The sequence below is a fragment of the Triturus cristatus genome, chromosome 3_2 (assembly GCF_964204655.1).
Source record: "Triturus cristatus chromosome 3_2, aTriCri1.1, whole genome shotgun sequence".
NCBI classification, from domain to species: domain Eukaryota; kingdom Metazoa; phylum Chordata; class Amphibia; order Caudata; family Salamandridae; genus Triturus; species Triturus cristatus.
This window is the reverse complement of record NC_140584.1, coordinates 143,191,260-143,214,421: the sequence shown is the minus strand read 5'-3', so window position 1 is coordinate 143,214,421 and position 23,162 is coordinate 143,191,260.

The window sequence follows — 23,162 nt, the reverse complement described above, 5'->3', positions numbered from 1 at the left end:
TTTTGGGTTTGGAAGCCTACAAGGGGTTGGATATAGGGTCTGGCTGCAAGCTAGGCCCTGTGCCAAACCATCACCGCACACAACCAAAGACCATGTGTGATGTGTGGTTGGCTGTTGTAGTTAGGTGAATATGTAATTGTCAACATAACGTTTTGAACAAAAAAACACAGAAATTCACTAGTTGTTATTAGCAGAGCTAACTATACCTTGTGTCTCCACCATGCACTGCTTATGAATGACCTCACATATTACATCACTCATTACATGTTCTATGACATCATTTATAACCCAGGGGACCCCATTCCGCATGACGTATTTTAATTTCAAGAGGATATAGCCAGGTTGGGTGCAAACGTGTTTCCCAACCCATGCTAGAATGGGGAGGAAAGCTACTCTATCCTGGGGTGGCCTCAAAGTAATTGAGCCGATGCATGGGTTTAGGATCCCTTAGGCTTTTTAAGGGCTGTGGGATTTACAAAAGTTCAGGGTGGTTACCCCTCTCCCCTTTTATCAGCCCTGGGAGATGGGGTCCCCGGAGCCCAAAATGGGTTTGGATATGAGGGCCCTACTAATGGCCCCTTCATCAAATATTTATAAAAAAATGGCAGATCACCATTTTTTTTTTTTGAGAGAGAGAGTCCCTGTGGGTCCACAGCACCGGGCATAGAGGGGCAGGGCATCCAGACCATGCCCCCTTATAATATTTTAATTTTTATATTTCAGGAAAGGGGACTAAGTTCCAGAATTTCACAATGGCTGCTAGCAATATTTTTTGCATGTTGCTGGCAGTCAATTAGAGCACTCGCTCCCACACGAATCTGACTCCCCAGGAATGAATTGTCCCAAGGGAAGCAGAAGTTCCTTGGGCCAATATGAATGCTCTGTTTTTGAGCTGCCACACCCTCAGGTCTCTCGAGGGACTCTTGAGTACCTAACCGTCGAGATGCACAAATAGATTTTAACCTTACTTTCTCAAAAACGACTGACTGGATTTGCACCAATCCACAAAAAGCTCAATCTGTGAACCAAGATCAGCCTTCCTGCCAAAGTTGGTGTAATTCCGTTCAGCATTATTTGCGTCAGTACTGTTTAAAGCGGTCTGTGGAAAATGCATTGGGAATTTGTGTTTGAGACCCCCCTTTTTTTCTCTGCCTCTCAGCTTGAGGGATCATCCCACTACTTTCCATGCACAAACTAGCCATAAAGAGCACCTTTTTGGAATGTTTTGAAAGATTTCTCAAATGGTACCAAAGGCATAAGCAAAACAAAAAAAGGCATTTCCTATGGAATTGCTGACCTAACTATAATGCCCCAGTAGCAACTGCCAATATACATTTTAGGCATAGAAATATGGGGTTTGGGCTGGCTGCCCTTGCATTCGTCCTATACACCACCCCTAAAGCTTTAGCAGCCTTTCCTACATTTTTTCTATGGGGGCATCCATTATGGACGTAAACCAGCCGTAAAACATGCTCCCATAGGGAAATGGTAGATGCTGTTCATCCCTGCACCCTGTGGCTGGCACCTCAAGGTGAGGCCACAGGGTGCAGAGATTAACAGGGGGAGCCCCCTCTGCCCCAAAACGGAGGCCATACACACAAGGGGTCTCCCAAACACGCTTTCTGGGCCGGAATAGAAACCATGATAGAAACCGTGCATTGTAATCCCAAGGCCAGAAAGGCTCACCCTTTGGTATTATGAGCTGGCTCCAACTGGCTGGTGGGCTCCTGAGCCCATTGGAATCCAGCCGGAATGACCAGCCTGTTTCAATTCCAGCCGGCTGATACATAATCAGCCGGTCGAAATGAAACCGACTATGGGGGTCGGAAAGCCTCCGACCGAAGGTCAGAGGCAATCCGACCTCCATCGTAATTGGCCCCATAATGTGTTCACATTAGGAGTAGATGTGGGAGATGCTGGAAAAGTGATAGGAAAATTGGTAATAATTACTCAAAAGTAATAAATACTTAAAATTAGTATATCCTCAAAAGAGTAATGCCATTGCTATTCACAAACTACCTTTTATTGTTACAGTCATAAAAGCCTTAGGACTGATTCTTTCATTGGGAACAGTTAGGCCTGATGCTTAGGCCTGATCTATTTATTAAGTCCAAAGCAGCAGGCTAGACTTAAGAATTGTTAAAGCATATGTAATACCCAATAGGCTTTTTAAGGGTGGGTTGTTATGACATTGTGTAAAACCCATTAAGCAGGCAATTTGTTACATGGATTGCTATAGTGGATACAATACTAGATCACTATAATAGAAACACTGTCTGATATTGGTTAATCCTATGACAAAATGAAGAAATAGAGGATTTGTACTGTTAACATACTTATTAGACTTTCTTGGGGACTTGTATATTGTTTTGCCAACTCTACTTTTTGACAAATTTCTAATGTTATGATTTCATATCTTGATAGTTACCTTTTAGAAAAGCTCATAATAAAGTAGGATTGTCTTGCTTATTGTGATGAGCAATGATTAAAGCTTTATGTATGATTGGTTCATTAGTAAAAGGTATGCAAGCTGCTATAGGTACAATCTGTTGATGATGAATATTTACTTCAAAGGAGGTAGCCTGATTTATGTATTGTGAGGATCGTCTGAGAACCATATGGTGATGACAGGAGGTGTTAAGGGATTTTTACTAAGCTATGTAATCTGCTTAAAGTTTTTTTTTATTGGATCTTACAGATTACTGTGGTAGACAAGGATTTTTGTGATGTTTGTTTTCTCCAAAAAATCCTAAGAGTTGAACATGTGTAATGTGATAATCTATGTTAGAAGCTCACAGGACAGCTGTCAGGCCCTTTTAAAAAAAAATCCTAAAATCCCCCCTCTAAAAAAAATATATATACATATATATATATGTGCATGTGAATACCTTCGAAGTGGAACCCCTGCACCCCAAAATGTAATACTCTACCCCAATATTCATTACAGAACAAAATCTTCAGATCACCACAATTTATCTCAGGCGGTTCTACTCCGGGTTGATCTTGTGTAAAAAAACACCCCACCCAACACTAGCTTTAGAAGAGCTTTAAAAATGAGTAACTAGGAACACTCAATAACTGAGTTCTATTCTACAGCCGGGAAACGTTAAAGGGTTTTATTACAGAAATCTTAAAAATAAGGTAATACAGAATAAATGCTGTAAAGGCTCAAAGTAGAAAGTTAGTACAGTGTAGTCAAAATGTCCAAATTCTTTCTAAGTCCCAAATACGCAACAAAATCAACAAAATGTTTGACAGCATCCCCGATAGAATGTGAAAATGTAAAAATCTTCTGGCTGACACCTAGAATCAAGAGGTTATTACACACAACTCCAACATAGAAAATGAGCTAAAGCACAGATTCAGCATGGCATAATCCAATGTAGCAGGTCTTTAGCAAATCATAGTAATTCATATCGGAGGCATTATATGTTAGCACTATCCCATTTCTAAGAAACAACTTGCTTTTCTACGTCACTTTAATATGGAAATGTTTTGAACAAAATATGCAATATTAGACCATGTCGATTCATGAACGTGCAAAACTAAGCTGGACTATGGAAACACTGTGGAAGAGTCCTTGAATGTTGCAGTTTATCCAGTACATTAACAGTTTCATTAATAAATCGTTGTATTCATCACTATAGCAAAGCATTACACCAGTTGTTGTAGCTTCTGCAGAGCCTGTGGTGAGAGAAAATGCACATAGTAACCTGATGTGGGGTGTGAATGGAAAACAGAGACAGCATCCATTTTATCTATCATGGTATTTTTTCCCAAAATGTGACACAATGAATGCATGTTGTGGATGTGAGCAGTGGGCTCACCCCTGGTGTGCTAAAGGCAAGCCCACCTGTGTCAGCCCCCACCTGGACGATGGCCAGCACCAAGAACCCTGGTCTTATTGCCTCCCGTCGCTAGGCTGTCGACAAACTCCAGCTGCTCAACGCTAGACACCAGCACCAATCCTGCTGCTGCACCAAAATCTATGTGGCCCTGTTGACTGTTCGCATTGCCACATCACCTACATCCATGCACCTGCTCCCACTACCCATACACACACACACACACACACACACACTGCATCCCTTACCAAGTCAGAACTCAAGAACTGCACTCACAGAGCATCACATTCCCCAACCTCCCAAGGACCTCACACCGACTTCAGCGACCTCCTCACTGACCTCAATACACCTCTCACAATGGACACCAAAGACTTCATACTCCTAAGTGATTTCAACGTTTTTTTTTACAACCCCACAGACTCCAACTCTGCCGACATGCTCAGAAGTCCACAGAACATTGGCCTCATCCAACTCATATATGGCCCTACCCTCATTGCGGGACGCACCCTGGACCCCATCTCATCCTCCAGTGACAAGGTTAAAGTCAGCCACATTTCTCTACTCACATAGACGGACCACTCCTTTGTCTACTTCTATATAACAGGGCCACTAACCAACCCTATGGAATCTAGCAACACCCAAAGCAGCTACTGAATAAATATTACAGACACAAAATCGTTCAACGTTCTCTAACTAAACTACACAGCCCTACCAACATCCTCATCAATGACACAAACAACTTCAACAACTGGATTACTACCTGCACCCATAGTGCCCCTGAAAAACACCAAACCCAATGCTATAACAAACAAGCTAGCTGGAGCAACGCTGACCTCAGAAAATCCACAAGAGTTTGGAAACAAGTCAAAAGGAAATGGAGAACCACCTAAGGAACCACGGCAAGTAACACCTACAAAGCCGCAATTAGACTCTATCATCATCAAGTAGTAGAGACCACGGAAAATGCACTTACCCTTAGAATCAAATCTAGCTGCAAGGAACTTTTTGCCATTTTCAAGGAATTCACCAACCCAGCAGCCACAACCCAAACCATCACCTCTACAGAAGAACTCTGCAAAAACCTCTCCAATTTTTCCATGAAATAATCACCAAGATCTGCAACCACTTCGAACTCCAGCACCCCCCATTGACTTTTTCAGCCTAATAACCTCATCAACCAAAAAATACCAACTGACAACATGGGATCCTCTATCCATCTAGGACACTGCAGAAACAATGAAGACAGTCCACCCAGGGGCTCCCACTGATCTCTGCCCCACCATATCTACAACCTGGGAAGAGCCATGCTCAACGCTGCATTCCCTTCCGTCATCAATATGCCCCTCAAGACAGCCACCTTACTAGATTGTTGGAAACACCCCGAAGTTACTGTCCTGCTCCAAAATCATCAGCCGGCCCCAAAGTACCCAACAGCTATCGACTCTTCTCACTGTTCCCTTTCCCAGTCAAAGTAATCAAGAAAACAAACAACTCTCTGACAACCTAGATTGTCACAAACTCCTGGATGACATGCAATCAGGATTCCTAAACAACCATACGACCAAAATAGCCCACATTGCTGCAACAGACGACAAACGCACCATCCTCAACTGTGGCCAGACCGTCGCCCTCATCCTCCAGGATCTCTCCACCACTTTTGGCACCGTCTTCCACTACAAACTCATCACCAGACTTAAAATGGTATAAATACAAGAACCAGCACTCCAATGGATAGCTCCCTACCTCTCTGGAAGAACACAACGAGTCAGGCTCTCACGCCTCACATCAGAACCCAAGGACCACATCTGTAAAGTTCCACAGGGATTATCGCTCAGTCCCACACTTTTCAACATGTACATGACTCCTCTGGCAAACATCATCAGATCCCACAGAATCAACATCATTTCCTATGCTGATGACATCCAGATCAAGTTTTCCCTATCAGACGACACAGTCACTACCATGACAAGCTTAAAACAACGCATGGCCAATTAGATACAAGAAAACTGCCTCAAGATAGTCTTTATTTGGTATACAAGAGTTTAACCATAAATTCAAACATTCATAACTATGTTAAAAGCAATAAAATCCATTAGGAATGAAAACAGCAAAATAATGAATGTCACGTCAGAAAAATCTGTTAAGAATTAAAACAGCAAGTACTTGCTTAGCATGTTGTAGTGCAGCAATTCATATTCCAGCTTTATTACTTTGTGCAAAGAGAGCATGCATACAGTCTCCAATAAAATCACCATATTAATGTATATGCCAGAGTAAACCCTGGTACAGGAGAGAAAATGTGCAGAAAAAGTGCTTAGTGCAATTATAAACACCAAAGGGACAACTTTGCTCATTGAACAAGATGAGGCCTATCTAACCACAAACAATACAAAATGCAATTTTTTATTTCCCTGCTAGGTATCTCAGATGGGTAGCTGTAGATAGAAATTCATAGGCCGTCAGGCAAATGAACTCCATCTGAAGAAGCTGTAAGTAACACATGACTGGTCTACAACTTCTAATATTTAGATGATTCAGTAAACTCCTACGTATGAGAAGGAGGGCACATATGAAGGTGTCTCACCATTGATATGTTGAGACTTTAGAGCAGTACTTGTCCTCCCAATGACCATAACATGCAATTTAGTGGTGTTTGTCTTTAAGCTCAAACTATTTATAAAAAGGTGGAAACTATTTAATAATTTCTGTAAACTTAATACCGTTCTTGCAATTGAAAAACAATCATCAGTGTAAAGGAGAGTGAGTAGCTTCCTAGGACCAACGTTTGGGATATCATATTTCCTGCGTTAAGAAATTCCCCAAGATCATTGATATATAGGCAGAATACGTAAGGGGCCAATACACACCCTTGCCTTAGACCCAGTTTCATTTCAATTGGGTAACTGAGTGCACCATTCTTCCCATACCTCATATGGCCTGTCACTCCATTATGCCTGCAGGCGAGAAAGTGGATCAGAGCGAAATCAAGCCCATATTCAACATCTTGGCCTAGAGTCTCCCTCTGTCCACCCAGTCGAATCCAGAGGTTAAATACAAAAGGCCAAGGTGGATAAAACCAACTTGGCTATGGTGCATTTAGAGATAACCAGGTGGATTTTGAAGCACTGCTTCAATGTACCTAGACCCCACTTTAGTGTCCAACACCTTCCCCTGACTAGCTTAGACTGGAGTGGGAGTACTAAATGTCACCATGTTAGCGTTCAAACTCCTTCCTCTAAATGACTAATATTATAGTGGACATAGCAAATGTCCCTTTGGTGTCCAAAAAATCCTAAAAATGGCCCAGAGTGGAGCGGTGGAAAGAATGGATGTGGCCACTGTAGTGCCAAAACTCCTTCCCAAAAATGGCTTTGATTGGAGTGCGAATAGAAAATGTTACCCATTTAGTGTCCAACACCTTCCGCTAAACAGCAATATATATTGGAGAAGGAGTATTTAAGGGCATTACATTTGTTACCAGCACCTTCCCTTAAATGGCTTAGACTGAAGGTGGAATAGTAAAAGTGACTCCTTTAGTGTCCAATGCCTTCCCCCACATGGCCAAGTTTGGAGAGGACATAGTAAATGTAACCACTATAGTGCCGAACCCTTACCCCTAAATGGTTTAGATTGGAGGAGGAATAGTAAATGTCATGACTTTAGTGTTCAAATCCTTCCCCTAAATGGTTTAGGTTGGAGTTGCAATAGTAAATTTTATCCCTTTAGTGTCCAAACCCTTCCCCTAAATAGGTTACATTGCTATGGGGACGCTAAGTGTGACCACTTTAGTATCCATCACCTTCCCCTGAATGGATTAGATTGGAGTAAGAAGAGTCAAAGTTGCCCTCTTAGTGCCCAAAATTTTGCCAAAATGGTTTAGATTGGAGTGCAAATAGCAAATGTGGTGATGGCTCTGATTGAAGTGGGGATAGTAAATCTCACCCCATTAGTGTCCAACATCTTCCCCTAAGTGGCTACAATTGAAGTGCAATTTGGTAAATGTGGCAACTTTTGGTCCAATAGTTTCCACTAAATGGCTTAGATTGGAGTGGGAATAGTTATTGTAATCCCCTTTAGTATACAAACTAACGCCTTAAAAGCTTCATTACTAGTGGGAGTGGCAAATGTAACTAATTTGGTGTATAACATGTTTATTCTAATATATTATATTACATTGTGAGTATTGAATGTAAAGCTTTAAGTGTTGCATGTTTCACATACGTCATTAGAGTATTGACTTTTCTTTAAAAGGACAATAGATGACAAATGCTTTTATTTTATATCTTTTAATTTAGTTTTTCTTTTCTATTCAATGCATATGTTTACATTTTTTAAAACATATTTTAAACATAAAATACATTGTTCGTTTTTATTTTTTTTAATTTGTCGTCATTTTTTTAACATTGTTTCACATATTGGAATATTTCACAAGTTCTGCAAATATGTTCCTTTTTTTAAACATATACATTTGTTATACATACATTGTTTTTATAACTGGTTTCATATACTATTTAAAGTTTATTGTAAATGTGTCATATTATATTATTTGTTATTTTTATAGTACTACTTATGTTGTCCTTTAATTATTATTTGTATTTTCATAATGCATTCGTTGACATTTCTTGCATATTTTGTATCATCGTCACATATTTCTTGAACATTTAAAACCTTTTGTAGTGAAAGTCTAATTGTTTTCTATATGGAGATAGCCTTTTTTATTTTCATTTAGCAGCCATTTTGTTTACCACTAAGCATGCATTTGTAACCCATTGATGTCAGTTTTTATTGGATTTGATGAGAGCGAGTTGTGGTTAAATGCTGCTAATCGTTGATAAGGTAAGACTCTTTCAAGTTTTTCTAGAAAGTTTTGGGGGATGTGGATGTGGGTAGAACTAGCTGTCGTCAGTTATAGTGTCTTTATTTCGAGGGTTAGTTAGTCATAGTTTGTGTTTTGTGGTTTGGTAGTATTTTGTGTTCGACCTTCGTATAGGTTGGTAGTAGTGTAGTGTTCAAAGTTGTCATGGTATATTTGTGTTTATTACAGTAATAACGTAATGTTTATGTTGTGTTTAGAAATAGTGTTTTGTGTGGGTATTCTCTTTTTTTTACAGGTTTTTAAATCTGAGGTCATCCGATGCACCTGTTGTTTTTGTGGTTTTCTTTAAGATAAATTAATTTCTTTTTCAGTAAACCACTAATATTATTTTTAATTGTCTTTGATTTCTCAGGGTTACTGGAGCGTTTTGGGTATGCAATGGTAGGTATGTTTTTGGATTACTTAAATTGATTTACATTGGACTTTTTAATTTTTGCATTTTTCACTTCATTTTCTCTTTTTTGATGAATATTTTGACAACATGGATATGTACGAACATTTACTGCTAGCAAATTGCAACTTTAATTTATTTATTTATTTGTGGGAGGGAAATGTCATATTTTATTCTCTATCAGTGGAGGCCGGAACAGGCAAGAGCAGTGGGGTGGCGGGGTGGATCAAGGGAGGAGTAGGGTGGGGTGTAAGTCGACAGATGAAGGAATAGGTAATATTCAATACAAAATAAATAAAACCACTTATCTTGCACTCTCCACATCACCAACTCAGCGATGTGGCGAGCACAAGGTAAGTGGTTTTATTTATTTTTTCATTTAATTTTACCTATCCTGTGGTTTGTATCTCAACCCTGCCACTGTATTCTATGTCTATTTGCTGTAATTTACTTGATTCCATTTTGTGTTTTTTTCTAATGTTGTACTTTGGGATTGTTGATGCTTTTAATTTTTAATCCATTATAAAACATGTTATTTTTACCAGTCTTCATTTCTATTTTATTTGTATGTTTTTTTGACTGACTTATAAAAATAAATAGTTTATCAATTTTTTAAAGTCTTAAAGTAAAGGTGGTGTGTCAATTTGGTAAGATTTGTTGCTTAGTGTGTAGGTAGCCATGTGTTTTATAATAGGGATTTTGCTATTGGCCACAAGTAGCGTTTGCCTTTGTTGTTTACAAAGATTTTAACGTTTATCATGTTGTACATTCTACTGGTTAGTTTACCTATTTTAAGTTTAATTTAGGTTGATTGCTTGATTCTTAATTGTTGGTAGCTTTGTTTTCTTTTGTAGGACTTCTAGGATGAGTGTAGGTTGTGTTTTCCTTAGTGTGGCTTTGAAGACATTGTGCCAGCCTTCTACTGCATTGTTGGGTTTGGCTTCTTGAGCCATGGTGCTATCATAGACATTCCATCATGGTATGTGGATTTAAGGTTGTCTGGAGTTGGTGCAGTTTTTCCGGCCAAGTGTCTTACAAGTAGTTCATTAGGGGACTTTGTTTATGTTCATTTTGTTGGTAAAATTGGCTTTTTACAAGCAAGTTGTAGTGTCTAGCAGACGCTATTTTATTTATTTTTGGCCATACTGGCTGTTTGTTGCATATTTTATACTTAGTGCAGATTCTTGGAAATGTTTCCAAATGCTTTGATTGAAGTGGTACTACCAGCCTTGAATGATGGTGTATGATTGTAGTTTAAGTATTGTTTGTATCATGGCTTCTCCAAAGTTCATTATTTTTTTATGTGGTGAGTAGGTGTTGATTTTAATTTTAAGGCGGTATAGTTGTTTTTACTAAGTGCTACATTATTTAAAATGTTACAAGCATATATGAGGGGTATATTAGTGTTTTGATATTCACCATGTATGGTGTATATATGAGTGAAGGTTTAGCCACATTTTCAATGTTCCCTCTATCATTCATGTTCGACATTGGCTTAGTCTTGATAAATTATCTGTTGTAGCAAATATAATAATGTGTTTGTCATTATTTAGGCTGTCGTGTAGGAGGAAGAGTTCACCATTATATGTGGTGGTTCAGTGTTCTAAATTTGAATGTCTGTGCATCTTCTAGTGGCAGCAGAAGTATCACTGGTGGCTTTCTTAGTTTGTGATATTAAGTAGTTTATAAAGTGGGTATAGCTGGTAGCTGACCTGTGATGGTACTTAAGGTAGTATATCTTTTAGTATTTTAGTAGTGAGCTCTTGGGAACCAGTGCTTGCATCATTTAAATCCTGAAGTAAATGCCTTGCTTCCATTTTGCTGATATTTTAGGGGTGTTTGTTTTTCTCACGTTAATAACATTATTATTTGTTTTAGCCATAGTACACTAGAGTAGCATTTTTCGGTGCTTGTTCTTTCTTCGATGTAAGTGTGGCTCATATGCGAGAGTAGTTGTTTGGCTTTCTTTGAGGTGATATGTCTTATTCTTTCTGTCAATCTGCCGGAAAACAGATTCATAATACAGTTAAATAAATTGTAATAGTTTTACTTTTGCTTTGCAAATGTACATAGAATATTATGACAATTGTTTTACGCTTTATACTTACAGATATGTTGTTGATTATAGATGCAGGTTTTTTTTTAGTTTTCCTTTGACGGTGTTCTACTGTAAATCAGGTGATTTATTGACTGTTGAGGGAAAAAGGTTGCATTAGTTATATTTTAAAGGTTACTTGTGGGTAGTTTGTAAAGGCTGAGGGCTGCGTGTTATCTTATACATTTAGGGTTTAACTGATATTATAGCTGCATTGCCACACACAAGTGGGGGAGAAGCCGTGCTTGTTTGGTCCACTCTACTGCTGCACCGCTGGGGGAAACTGCAATCCCCATCATCCTTCACAATGCCACATACACATAGATGCGGGATGCCAACCCACAACAGCTGTAGCCGGTTTGCCAGATGCTAACTTGCTCAAACTCAATGTGGCAAAAGCTAAAGTTATGATTTTAGGCAAAAGGCCTGTTCTCTGGGGACCGCGTTACTGGCCTGTAAAGCTAGGAGTCTCCTACCCCCTCAAGTATTGTTAAGAATCTGGGGTTCATTGTGTGTGTCACTATCCATAAAACAACAAGTGGACAAGGTGGTCGTCACCTGCTTCACAGTTCATAGGTAGCTAAAAATCATCCTGTGGTTGATTCCCTTCTCAGCACAGAAGATGGTGATCCAGGCCCTTGTTGTTTCCAGACTGTATTACGGCAACGTGCTGTACTTGGGAGCCAATAAATATACTTTCCGTTGGCTGCAACTTGTGCCGAATGCAGCTGCCAGGCTTCCGTATCTTCTACCCAAGTTTACCTTGGTTTCCAGCCTTCTTTGTGAGCTACCCTGGCTTACTGTGTCGAACTGTATCAAGTTTAAAGCATTATGCTACATGTTCAAGGTCAAATCTGGAATTGCCCCTAAATATCTTCTGGACTTGATCCACCCATACCATCCTTACTGTCCCTTGAGATCTTCTCTGTAGACATGTTTTTTTGTACCAAAGTTCCTGTTGGCTCACATGAAAGGCTGCTCTTTCCCTTACTTAGGGCCGCAACTGTGTAATTGCCTTCCAACTTCCTTGAGAAACTTGACATCCCTTTGGCATTTCGTAGGGGTTTAAAAACCTGGCTCTTCTACCTCGCTATGCAGAACCTTTTTCACTTTCCCATACTTCCGCTCTGGGAAACCCCCTGGGGTAGCTGTGCGCATTATAAGTTTCTAAAATATAATATTAAAGGAGGGGAAAAGTTGTGCTTGTTTGGTCCACTCTACTGCCACACCGCTAGGGGAAACTGCAATCCCCAACATCCTCCATGATGCCACATACGCATAGAAGAGCAACACCAACGCCACACACAAGAGGGGGGAAGCCATGCTTGTTTGGTCCACTCTACTGCCAGACCGTTGGGTAAAACTGCAATCCCCATTATCCTCCACGACGCCACACATGCATAGAAGCACAACGCTGTCCCACAGCAGTTGTAGCTGCTTGTTTGGTCTGCTCTACCACTGCATCGCTGGGGGAAACTGTAATCACCCTCCACAATGCCACACACGCATAGAAGCGCTACGCTGAACAGTGGGACAGGACGCAGGCGGGAATGCACCCTGACTACACTCAGACCAGGCCAAGGTTGGGCCCGTTCAAGCCCATTAGAGCATGAAGAAAACAGGGCTGGGCCATGCCCACCATCTAACGTGTGTTTTATTAATGAAGGCGAAATAAAGTTCATTATAGGAAAGAAGAAGACACAACAAACTGAATCCAATGGGATAACTATCTCTACACTAGACTCTTTCCTTGTTGAGGTGATAAATGTAATTTCAATGGAGCTTGCACTTACAGAACGGAATATTTCATTAGGAGGGGTGGGAATGGAGTCACCGCTAGTACTGGCCCCAGAGGTAACCACTAACTGAAGTCAACGAGGGGCTTTTTCAAATCTATTCTCCCTTCTGCAGGATTTAAGTGCTAATTCCAGAAACTTCTCCCCCAGGGAATTGAAAGAGAAGCGGGTCAAAAGACCCACAACCCTCCAAAATTCAAAGTCTAAGGAAAGCTCCAACAACTGGGATGTTTTCTGCTTATCAAAATATAAATCAATTGCTGGCACCTGTTAGTTCAAATTTGGATGTACTTTATGACAAACTAAAATTTATCTTGCAGCCTCTATTAGCTAGTTTGGAAAATGTTGAGTGTCGAGTACAAGAACTACTTGGCAAAGGGGGGCAAACTCAATGAACTGGGGATAGTGTGTCTACAATTTTACCACATCAATATCACAAATACCTCTAAAAACCCACATGATCAATGAGGGGGGATTAGCGCCAAGGGTAAGGTAGGGCCTACCAAGACAGTTATCCACCACAACACACAGGCACAAGATATGGCCACTGCATTGTCAAATAAAGTATCAAACCAAAGGAGACTAGGGTCAGCGCCCTCATTTGCCCCGGTCATAAGGCAAATGTCAAAACAGTACTGTGATAGAGAAGAAAAGAGTAGATTAAATCAGAGAGGAGAAAGCCTGAGCTCTACATAAGCTCACCAACCTCTGGGTGGTAACAAAACTCAATACTTAAATCTTCCACCTGCAGCATGTCCATTTGTTATAATATTTGTAAAAATCCCAGAGTTATGGTCTCTAAAACAAGAGACCACAATGCAACTAATGGCCAAAGCGCGTCACTGGCTAACTGAATTTGCTACATTTGTCCCTCGTATCCATTGTCATCTTATTATTGCAAGGAGAATACCCAGCATCAGCCCAACACACAAAAATATTGCTGGGAATTGTATTGTACTTAACTTTGATAGTTCACGCCTTGTAGGAGATGTGTTAAGCCAACTTCCTATAGCACCCTCGATAGGCTCACAGATATATTCCTTTCCCCTGGAATTTTTTTTACAAGCCACAGGATAAGTTAAGATTCCAGGTACCAAGAGAAGAGGCTATGGTTCCCATCAGTAACAAATTGACTACCTTGAGAGGAACCTTTGGACTATATAACAATAATAGGTTTGCCCCATTGGAGAACCTGGATAGTGGCGATTGACTCTCAAGGCCTGTATAAACCGAGTCAACTAAGCCTGTCACTAAACTACCAGAATGCGGGTTATTGAGGAGAAAAGAGTGAAGAACACTGATTGTAGGTTAAAATCGTGGAATATTGCAGGACATAACAAGAAAGATAATATTGAATGAAGAAAATAATTGATTACATTTGACATCCTCAGTGTTCAAGAAATGTGGGAGGTGGGGCCTATTCATTTGAATGGATTTGGATCCTATCAAACCCTGGCATTGAGCTCTAGAGCAGGAAGGGCAAAGGGAGTATATTGACCTAATAGCAAATACAATCACATTTAAAATCTTAATATTTCTAAATGACTCCCCCTGCTTTCAAATCCTGGTCTGTAAAGGGAAAAGAAATTGGGTCCTAATTATAATAAACTACTATAATAACAACTAGAAACTCGGTATCTGTGGCTGAAGAGCTTGATAAGTCGATTGATGACCTTACTCATCATCACTTTAAACTCCTGAAAATTATCTGGGTGTGCAATTTTAACATCAAAAGTTGTATGAAATTTGAATCCCCGATCTGTGGGGTAACAGACTGTAATTTAACTTCTTTGTTTGCACCTGCGGAACTAGGGCTACCCTATATGAGTGATACCATCATAATGGCCCCTCTATTGCTGTGGCTCTCAATATTGAAAAGAAATTCAGTTAAACTGAATCAGCTAGTGAGAAAACATATCATGAAACTAGAGTATGCTGTTAGAACTCCATGGTTGTCCTATGTAAGATCCACCTTTATATCATTGGGTTTATGTGATCTATATGATACCCCACTGTCATGTAGTAGTTTCCCTAAATTGAAGATTAAAGAAATCTTCATGGCAAAGAGAACACGCGACAGACGGGATAGTAATAAAGGAAAAAGCACTATAATCTTACACTAGGGATTACCCCTTGTGATGTTTGGATCCCTATTGTATGTCTCATTTGTTGAGAACTCACACCACCGGTTTAGTAAGGTTCTGCCTAAATTACATTCCTCTTAGGCTGGTCTATCCTGAAAATTCCTATTTAATTAACCAACTCCACTAAAGCCCATGTGATGGAAAATCTACACAGTCAAACTTGAATGTTTTGTTCTTTTGTTCCCAGTATGCTCAGCAGTGGAAGAAGTCTATTGTTCCGTTATTATGTAAATTTCATTTGAGACACTGTCTTCCAGCTTTGTTATTTATTCAATAATTGCAAACCCCCTATGTGTGCTTGCATCCTTTTTATGGGCAGCTGTAAAGAATCGAGCGGCTTCCCATTTAGGGGCTGGATCTGATGTCGGTCAGACCAGAGTCCGTCCGACATCGGTCAGGAACTGGAATCGAACGACCTCTTGTCATCGGTTCTAGAGGTACAAGTAGGATGCAACCGAACCCTGTTCGGTCACAATTCTATACTCAACAATGGAGCATGCATTCTGAATGGAATGCATGCTCGTATTGTTAAGTTGCAGAGGTGCAGTTCATCTCTGCACCCCGTGACAGTGACTGCCACCGGGTGCAGGGATCAACAGGAGGGCATTATCGGTGCCCCCTAGGCCACTGCATGGCACCCTCGCACCCATGGGGGCCCTGCTGGGGGCCTTCAAAGACAGTTTGCAATGCTTTTTTGTGTCGGAAAGGCCGGTACAGAAAGCAGTGGGAAACTGCCATCGTATTCCCTCGGCCGGAAAGATCCAGCCAGGGGAGTACTGAAGGATTTCCGGATGGCGGACAGGCTCTCTGAGCCTGTCCTAAGCCATCCAGAAAACTAACTTAGATTCCTTTCTGACCAAGCCAATCGAAATGGCTCGGTCAGAAAGGAATCCAAATGGGCAAGTCTGATGCTGTTAGGATGACTCCGACCGAGGGTCGAAGCCATTCCTAACCGCATCGAAATCGGCCCCTAAGACGTAAGATAAATTGGGACAGGGTATACATAAAGAAATACAATATAATATAATACGATATTAGTTACCACAAGTCCCAGACTTGTAAATGATATGCTTTCAACATCAATTAAACTCTAGCACGATACTGGTTTTAATTGTTGATATTGTAGAAGGGACATGATTAGAAATTGCTCAAATTATCTCCATTTGAAGAAAGGAAGTCTAAGGCACCTTGTCTAGTAACTTATAACTGTAAAACTATTTATGGATTTTATTTATAAAGATTGCAGGTTTTAAGTGGTTATTTTAACAGGTTTTAAAGTTAATTGTGGCAGATGTCTTGCAACAATTGGTAAAGTTGAAATTTTCTATCAATGATTTTTATGACGTATTATTAGGATTATAGAGAAAAGTTCTTATAGGTGTTAATAATGCTGAGTAAATAGATGTGGATAGGAGTATTTTTAAACATTTATTATCAAGATTTCTATAGTAAATGGAATGTTTTCATGTGTGTCTTTATGTACTTTCATGCATTTTAATTAATGAGAAATCAAGTTTGTGATGATGAACTGATATTTAGAAGAAGTTTGATTTTACTTACATTTTAGATGCCTTTTTCCAGGTGTTTGATTGCCGAATTTTGTGCTGTGTCTGTGGGCAGTAGATGGTGTTGTACTTTGTCCGTAGTATCATCATAATTATAAATAACTTTATTTCGGCATAGCCATAAAAGTAGACAATAAATAAAACATGTTACTTACACACAATACAACAGTATTAAAAGTTGTCAAATTAAACCGCTTATTTGAGTCCATTTCATGCAACAATCACAATTTACTTAAAGCAAAACGCATTACAAAACATATTGCCTATTAAATGTAGGTAAAATTCATGATAAAAGTATACACAACATACCTGCCTAGGGATAGTTTGCCCAAACATTTTTTATAGTGATTAAAGGTCATACATTTAGTCTTGTCAACATTAATCTGCAAGCCCCGCTCCACACAAAAGTCACTAAAGCTAGCCAGAAGTTTTTGGAGGCCACTCAGTGCTTTTGAGATTAACAGAATGTCATCCGCAAACAACAGCAATGGCACTTTACCATTCACCAAACTTGGAGCATCAGCCCCTACATTTAATAGATGATGTGCCAGCCCATTCACATATAAAAGTAATAATGTGGGAGCCAGGACACATCCTGGTGAACTCCCTTCAATACTGGGAATGTTTTCAGACAATGGTCCCTAGGAGCACCATCGTACCCGGGCAAAGTTATTTTTGTGTAATCTGACCAGCAGAGATAATATATCGGAGGGATACCCATTTTTCCTAGAGTCTCCCACAGCTTGCCTCGTGGTATGATATCAAAAGTCAATTTTAGATCTACAAAGGCATCATAAAGGTCACCTTTTCTGATCAAGACCATCTTCCAATTAATATTAGTAAAACAGAAGACCTGGTAAATCATTGAGGTCTTAGTTCTGAACCATGCCTGCAGATGGCTTATTACATCATTGCTATCCACGCAGTGCATAATTGTTGTCAAGACTAAATTGCAAAAAACCTTCTGTAAGCAATCAATTAGACTAATTGGCCTGTAATTGGCAAGCAAACGCTTGTCCCCTTTTTCATACACAGGGACCACCTCCGCACCCTTCCACAATGCCAAAATTGGGGCTCTCAGGGCTATCTTGTTTGCTATAACCCATATATATTAGGCCTACACATTTGCATCGTGTAGCAAAACATCAACAGTCACACAGTCATGGCCAGCCAATCTCTCAGAAGAAAAGTTGCTAGGGAACCTATGTCATTGTGTATGCAAAAAGATGATGGCGTTAAACTAACTATGAGAGGTACCAATAATGCCTTGTCCAGAAGCAGGGCCTCTTCCTGATATAAGGCTGAAAAAAGGGTATACTGTTCCCCTGCTAGGACAAATTTCTGAGGCTCCATCCCAGCAGTATGTCCCCCTCTAGTCATTAATCTCCAGAACAGGGAATCGTCTTTTGATGCACAGGACTTCAATATGTCCCACCACCTTGCATCATCCCAAACTTTTTGGCTGTAGCCAACACCTGCTTGTACAATTTCCTAGAGGAAGTTATCAGGGAGGGATTTTTTGCTTTAATAGCCTTGGCCAAAGATCTCCTTGACTTTCTACAGTCTCTACTAAACCAGCTTGTACCTCCAGACTTGTTCAGTTTTTTGCCTGTATGTGTGACTATAAAGCACATGGCAATATTGTTGAGGAACTTTTAATGAATTTCAATGACCTCTGGTTTGTCTTTGTTTACCTCCCTGCGATGCAACAATTTAGGCAAGAAATCCATGACATCTTTTATCCTGGATGTTAAAAGTGTGGTTTTCCTACTAAGTTGCCTCCATTTTAGGCAGCGTCCATCCGCAGCATGTTCAATATTTCTAGTACTAATTGAAATTGTACAGTCACTCCTGGAATTATTGAAAAAGTCTACCATTGTGAAGCATAAGAGGTTGTGATCATTCTCCTCCCTTTCCAATATGATCAAATCATCGACATACTTTCACAATTTCAAACTGACCATTTTATAATCAATGCAACTTTTAGGTCTATTATTGGCAAAGGTGTATGCCCCTTGTCTGTCTATAGACCTCCTATTTATGACTCATATGCCAAATTCAGTGGTGAGTGCCTTAAGCTGTAAAGTGGCCATAGTCCATCTTTTAACTGCGGCAATCTCCAATTGTGGAATACCCCACCTTTAGTCTTCCTCAATTGTGATTTCAATATCATCCCTATCGAGGGGCACAAAGGTGGTATTAAAACTTCCAGGAAGAATCAAATGGGCCCCAGGGTGCTTCCTGTCCAACAGGGTCTCAAGGGAGTCAATTGTTACTGATCTAGCCCCGGCCATTTTCCCTCTCGCATAGATGTTAATGAATAGCACAGTGGGCTTTCCATCCAAACTAGCTTTAATACCAAGTATGTTGACATCCACTATATTTACTTGCCATATTTTACAGTTCATAGAGGACCTAACCCATGTTAGCAGCCTACCTGCTGTTCTCCCGACTTTGTTCGACTTTGCGGGGGTAAAATATTTTAGGTATTCTTGGAGATAAACTTTTTTTAAATTTGTAAATAAACTGGCCCCATAGTGGAAGTTTAAGTCCAGCTACCTTCCAAGAAATTAATTGAGTATTTAGTGGAGCACAGATTGATGAAACGCTACTGGGGTGGTGATGTGTTTTCTCAACATTGATTCTTGTAGCAATTACGCAAGTGGGCTTGTCTGACCAGAGGTGGACGGTACTGATACCACCTCCTCAGGTGCCCCTCCTAGATAGATGCAAAAGAAACAATTGATGGACAGAATGCTGGACAATGCAAACATTCACCCCAGTCACAAGTATCTGTGTTAAATCCATCATTCTTTTGCTCACCACACCACCCCAGTTTGGACCCAGCCATATGCAAATCAGTCTTGACCCTGTTCCTTGAGGACCTGGCTTGGTAGTTTGGGCTGGACTGTTCCCATGAGGCACAGGGTCAAAACTGATTTACATATGGCCAGGTCTAAACTGGGGTGGCATGGTGAGCAAACAAAAGAATGATGGATTTAACCCAGGTCTCTTGACTGGGGGTGAATGTTTCGATTTGTACTTCATTCCATCCATCAATTGTGTGTCTTTTGCCTCCTAAATAGATGGCACTAATATTCACAGGAGGAGACTTCATCTCATTATGATCAGTGATCTCCTCCCCAATTACAGTTCTCAGCTCTAAAGCCCCCAGATTCCTGGTTGTTTTGTTCCCCCCTAGGACCCAACCCATGATGTATTATATAAGTGATTCATTTCACTGGTACTTTTTATTCGTGGCTATGGGGGAATGCCACGGTCACATCTGAGTCAATCATTAATGTCAAGCTCGCACCTCCCATCACATGTCTGATCAGGTTCCTCTAGCGATAGTGGACCCCTACCACTTGCACACATGTATTTAAACTATATACGTGAATTCTTTGGAGGACAGGACCGCATGTCAAGGGTGATGAGTCTGTCTGCAATACTCCTATTCCTAAATACCAATTCAATAGTGTCAAGTAATGTAGAGGCGTTGGACATCTTCTGGCATTCACAATACCATATCAATAACACAAAAAAAGTCTGATGGTCTGTGTGTTGAAGAAAGACAACAGAAAAGACAGATGTGGTATAGGTGTCAACCAGAGCACCTGAATGTAACCCGGGAAGGGGGAAAAAGAAGACAGCAAAGTCACTGGCTTAGTCAGAATGTGTAGACGTATACCGAAAATGATATATATCAGGTGCTCTGGTTGACACCTATACCACACGTAATACCCCCTGTTGGAGAGGTTCATTGTGGTGGGAAGGTTGGATATCCAGATGATGATACTGACCAATCACTGGTTATTGATGGAAATCCTCTATAGCCAATTAGCACTTTAATGTTTCTCTCTCACTTTTTACATCTGTTTTTACATCTGTCTTTTCTGTTGTCTTTCTTCAACACACAGACCATCAGACTTTTTTTGTGTTATTGATTACTGAACAGGGGACTGAGTCTGTTTGGGTCTCTAAATATTTCCTTGGACCCTTCCTTATTTGTTTTCCGATTCACAATACCATCCCTCATGACTGAGTAGCAATTCCTAGTGTGTCTTAATCAATGGACCACCTTGTTCTTTAGAAAGTCCTCATCCTCAAATTGTTTGGGGTCTACTAATTTACGTACATTGGTCGTTGCCAATTTAAACCCATCCTTGGGAATAGTCCCTTCCTTGCCACCTGTCAAATTTTGAGGTTACTTTCCAGGCATGAAACCAGGTTTAAAAATGTCAGAATATAACAAGGGGCTGTTATTTAAAATTCCACTGGGCACAACGTGGGACAGATAGACTGGTCTAAGCAGACTCTCCTTATGGCCTTTGCAACCCTATGCTCTATTAGTGCTACGCTACATGTCTTTACACTGACAGACGTTGGCAACGACATACCAGCATGCTTCGTTAGAATCTCACTCAGTGCCAGAAACTATTCCTTTTTAAACATAAGGCGACCTAATATCAATTTCACGTCTCCCACTTCAACTTTTAGCTCAATCATAAGGGGGCGACAGATAGTCATGTCCTCTATTGGTGAAGTTTGATGTGTCCCGCAACTTCCCTCAGTTCCCTCCTCTGACCCCTCCTCAAGTACGAGGGTAGCTAAAGGCCCTTCCTCTTTGACCAGTAAGGTGAAAAACGATTTTGGAAAATTATCAGTGTGGCTGGGGCCTTTTCCCTGGCCAGGGATGCAACTTTTAGGTCAGGGCTAGCGCAATTAGTAGAAGGAGAGGGTACGGTTTTATGGAAATAGCTCTGGATTTTTTCCTCCCTTTTTCTCTTTATATACTGGCTGATTATTCTGAGCAGCAACTGTCTCTATAGTGGATTCTACCTGCTAAATTATCAATGTTATGTTATGTTAAAATATTTATAAAGCGGTGCATGGCTACGCCAGCAACAGGACGTCCCAGCACTAGAGCTGGTCTATCTAACTAAGTGTGCGCCTATCAATCCGCTGAGTAGCTTTGCTATTTTTAGCCATTCCTTGAACAGGTTCTGTTGCTTTCCATTTCCCCATAGGGCCATTTCTCCAATATACAGGCCACTCCCAATAGTCGACACCCGATCAAGGCACGTACCAAAAAGAAAACAAACACCAGTGATAATTCTTGACCCTCCCTCGTGGCTATTTCAAGATTCAATACTGCATGGATCCCTGAGTTTTCCCTTCTCCTGATTTACAGATTTTTAATAATTGGGCCTAGCGAGCCCAGGGTTAGCAACAACTTTACTGCACCCTGAATGGCTTCTGACACCTATTTTAATCAAACTTCTAATCAATGAATTTAGTCCATGAGGACATGTGCTACAAGAATCTAATGAAATATAATCATACTTCGGCTAATACACAGATCAGCGTATAAGTACAATAAAAATGTTGTCCTATGTACATAATTTTTTTCTGAACTTCTCACAAAGTAGCATTCAACCCTACATCTTGGCTCATTTGTAAAGCAATGTAACTCCTCAGTGGGCTAACAAGTGCCAGAATGGAGGATAGTGAGGCAAAGATGTTCCAATCAGTTTGGCAACTGTCACCCCCTCCTGGGTTCAACTCCTTTAAAGCAAAAGATAACTCATTCAATCCTCAATGCGGGTATGTGGATGAATGCACATTAATCTGAGCTCAGTAAACATTCAATACAGTTTACCCTAGAAGAGCTCACAATGAACAGAGTCAAAGGGGTGGCATGCCCCTGGCCCGGGCGAGACCCGCTCACGTCCCTCACAACAGGTCGTTGGCTGACTTAAGTAGATTGATGTCCCGCAGCTGGCAGACCTGCAGGGAATTCTCTTGTTCATAGTCCCCAGAGGCTGCCCATAAAACATGGCAGTGGTTTGCTTGTAATTTGACACAATAGGACACACCCAAACCCTGCACTCCCGAGAGGAGGCAGATGCACTGCTGCACCTTTAAATAACACATGTATACCAGCACTCCCAAAAGACGAGGCGATAAAACAAGACCCAGCAATCTCCTAAGGCGAGGCAAGAAAACAAATTCAGGTGCATTTAAAGTGACACAGGGGACGAGAGCAAGATGGCGGCTGAGTGAGGAGTGAGGAGCGTCAGTCGTTTGTGCTCTCCCGAAACGATGTAGCCGTACGATGAGAAATGCTGAAACCTTTGACTCTAGGATGTGGAATCCCTCTGAATCCTATCGGATAAACAACGGCTGTGCGATAGCAGAATTCAGCAGCGATATATGCAACTTACGTAATTGGGCTTCAGCGTTAGCTCGATATTCGGAACAGCTGTTTTTCCGCTTGGAGCGCGTTGAGAGGCTTTGTGCTTCTCTCTTGCCGGCCGCTGCTCGAACCTCTGCCTCCGCCTGTGCCATGGGGCCAAAATCCACAGCAAAAAACAGAAGTACATTGGAACGTCCTGGCCCACCAGTACCACCCCCGGAGACTGACATCGCCCCCTCGGCTCGCGGGCG